Raw genomic sequence first — 3,599 nt, forward strand, 5'->3', positions numbered from 1 at the left:
AATTGACAGATAATGATGAAATCATTCTGCAGCATTTACCATGTGCCAGGCACTATTAGCTCATTTAACCTTCCCAGCCAATGCTATATTAATCCCATTATACAAATGAGAAAACAAGTACAGAGAGATTAAGTAACTTGCCTAAAGTCACAGAGCTGGTAATACTGGAGCTGGAATTCTAACCCAGTCCAGATAAAACTGAGGACCACCAAGAGACTGGAAGGGGTAAGTCTGGGGTGGGGTTGGAGGTCAGGGACAAGCGACCTAAAATGGAAGAGGGGCGCACCAGGGACGAGAGAGGCCAGAGGAAAACTTTCTGATTGTGTCCTTTTGTTCCCCCTTCTGTGTTGTTCTGGGAGAATCGCGGTCTACCTTATCAGCATAGCAAGACAGAACAGTGGTGTCAAGTGTCACACAGGGCAGCATCAGAGTTGCTGGGGAGCAGGGGGTATATTACACTGGCAGGTACACGGGCCAAGTCATCTCTCACCCCCATCCACACAGAGAACCCCCAGCCCTACGTCTAGAGCTAGTAAATAAACACAAGACCCTCTAAGGCAGGAATTTGATGGAGATTTCGTTGAGGAATGTGAGCATCCCAAGAAGAAAAACCAAAGGCAATGGCATCAGGACTTCCCGAGCACAGTACTCATAGTGAGGCTGTGAAGAAGCCCTCAGAGCTTACAGGCATGTTAATCCCCTGCTCATAATCATGAGCACCAAACCAAAAATCTCGACTCCTTTGAGGCAAGCCTTTAACGTGGAAGAGAGTTTGAAGTCAGAAAGTAGAACTAAGTAACAATAACCAGCGGTCCAGTGGTTAAGATTCTGGGCTTCCATTGCAGGGGGCGTGGGTTTGATCCTTGGTTGGGGAACTAAGATCCCACAAACTGTGCCGTGTGGCCAACAAACAAGAAGTCACTATGTGATACCACCACCACCACCCCATCCACTAAAATGGTTAAAATGGAACAGATCAACAGCAGCAAATGTTGGAAAGCAACCAGAACTTTCATAAATTACTAAGGACTAAAGTGGTAGTCACCTTTGAAGAAAACTATTTGGCAGTTTCTTAAAATCAAGCATGTATCATCTACTCTATTATGGTATCAATTCCACTACAGGATATTTCTCCAGAAGACATGAAAATGTATGTCCAAAACTTGCTCAAGAATATTCACAGCAACATTATTCCTGATAGCCCCAAACTGAAAACACACCAGATGTCCATCAATATAATGAATAAACTATACACTGGAATTCTACCCTCCAACGAAAAGGAACATAATACAACTACATGGATGAGCCTCAAACATGTTGAAAGCTAAACACAGAAGGTACACTGATGTAGTATTTAATGTATATAAAGTAGTAATTTAAGCAAAAATACCCTACACCAGTAGAAATCAAGTCAATGGTGCTTCTCTAGCAGGTGGGAACCTCCTGGAGGGAAACGTTCTCTCCTGATGTGCAGGTTACGGCCTATTTTTCAGGACTAATCAAACTGAGCGCTTGACATCTATGCATTTCACTGTAAATATTTCAGTTCAAAAAATGTAAATACTGGGGCTTCCCTGGTGGCTCATGGTAAAGAATCCTCCTTCCAACACAGGACACATGGGTTTGATCCCTGATCCAGGAAGATCCCACGTGCAGTGGAGTAACTAAGCCTGTGAGCTGCAACTACAGAGCCCACATGCCCTAGAGCCTGTGCTCTGCAACAAGAGAAGCCATCACAATGAGCGGCCCCCACTTGCCACAGTGAGAAAAGCCCACACAGCAGCACAGTCAAAAATAACATGCATTTTTAAAATGCAGATACTACTCACTATTCACTGGAGATACACAAATTTAAGCCAGAATGATACATTGATGGGGTACAGAGTAACCAGAACTCACATTGTTAGTGGTAATACAGCTTTGGAAAAATCATCTGGCCATTTCTTATAAAACTTTCTGCTTTACGTAATATCCAGCAATTTCTTACCTGTTTTCATCTCTAACCATGTACAGACTTGCATAAGAACACCATTCATAGGGATTTTATAATAGCCAACAGTATGTTAAAAAAAAAGTCCAGTACGCATACATACACATGCCTGAATCTCAAAAGCATTCTGCCTAATGATAGCCTTATACAAGGACCCATATCTTGCATTTTTAAGTTCCAGAACAGGCAATTAGTCTGTATGTCTGGGGATGAAGGAAAGAATTGTTGAGGAAGGGCCACAAGGTAACGTGGTGAGGTGACAGCAACGTTCTCTACCTTGAGAGTGTGTATGTCTTTACCAAATCTCATGATATGCTTTAGGTTGAAGTCCCTTCAAAATCTGTCCAGAGCTTGTTATTGTTACATTTTTCAGATTGACATGTTCAACTAAACAGAAATTGATGGGATTAAATAGATATACCTATGGCTGATTCATGTTGATGTTTCACACACAATGGAATAACTCAGCCATTAAAAAGAATTCATTTGAATCAGTTCTAATGAGATGGATGAAACTGGAGCCCATTATACAGAATGAAGTAAGCCAGAAAGATAAACACCAGTACAGTATACTAACGCATATATATGGAATTTAAAAAGATGGTAACGCTAACCCTATATGCAAAACAGAAAAAGAGACACAGGTGTACAAAACAGACTTTTGGACTCTGTGGGAGAAGGCGAGGGTGGGATGTTCTGAGAGAATAGCAGTGAAACAAGTATACTGTCAAGGGTGAAACAGATCACTAGCCCAGGTTGGATGCATGAGACAACTGCTTGGGCCTGGTGCACTGGGAAGACCCAGAGGGATGGGATGGGGAGGGAGGCAGAAGGAGGGATCCGGATGGGGAACACATGTAAATCCATGGCTGATTCATGTCAATGTATAGCAAAAACCAGTACAATATTGTAAAGTAATTAGCTTCCAACTAATAAAAATAAATTAAAATAAATATTTAAAAAATAAAAATGGATGGGATGGATTTAAGTTTTTCTGGAACAACTGGTAGTACAGAGCTGAGGCTATTCAAGCTTCCCAGATGGCTCAATGATAAACAATGAGCTTGCTAACGCAAGAGACTCAGGTTCGTTCCATTGCTGGATGGGGAAGATCCCCAGGAGTAGGAAATGGCAACCCAACCCAGTATTCTTGCCTGGAAAATTCCATGGACAGATGAGCCTGGCAGGCTACAGTCCCTGGGGTCGCAAGTTGGACACAACCGAGCATGCACACACTGCCATGAACTGCCTGAGGTTATTTACAGAATGAGTGTTAGTCACTCTGTCCTACTCTTTGCCAGCCCATTGACAGTATCCTGCCTAGGCTCTTCCCCCCAACCCCCAACCCCCATCCATGGGATTCTCTAGGCAAGAATACTGGAATGGGTTGCCATGCCCTTCTCCAGGGAATCATCTCAACCCAGGAATGGAAGAACCTGGGTCTCTTGCATTGCAGGCAGCTTCTTACCATCTGAGCCATCTTAGTTTTCACCTGGCTATATAATCTAATCAGTGTATTAGAAGGGAACAGAGGATGAGATGGTTGGATGGCATCACCAACTCAGTGAACATGAGTTTGAGTAAGCTCCGGGAGTTGATGATGAACAGA

The sequence above is a fragment of the Dama dama genome, chromosome X, assembly GCF_033118175.1.
Source record: "Dama dama isolate Ldn47 chromosome X, ASM3311817v1, whole genome shotgun sequence".
Lineage (NCBI taxonomy): Eukaryota > Metazoa > Chordata > Mammalia > Artiodactyla > Cervidae > Dama > Dama dama.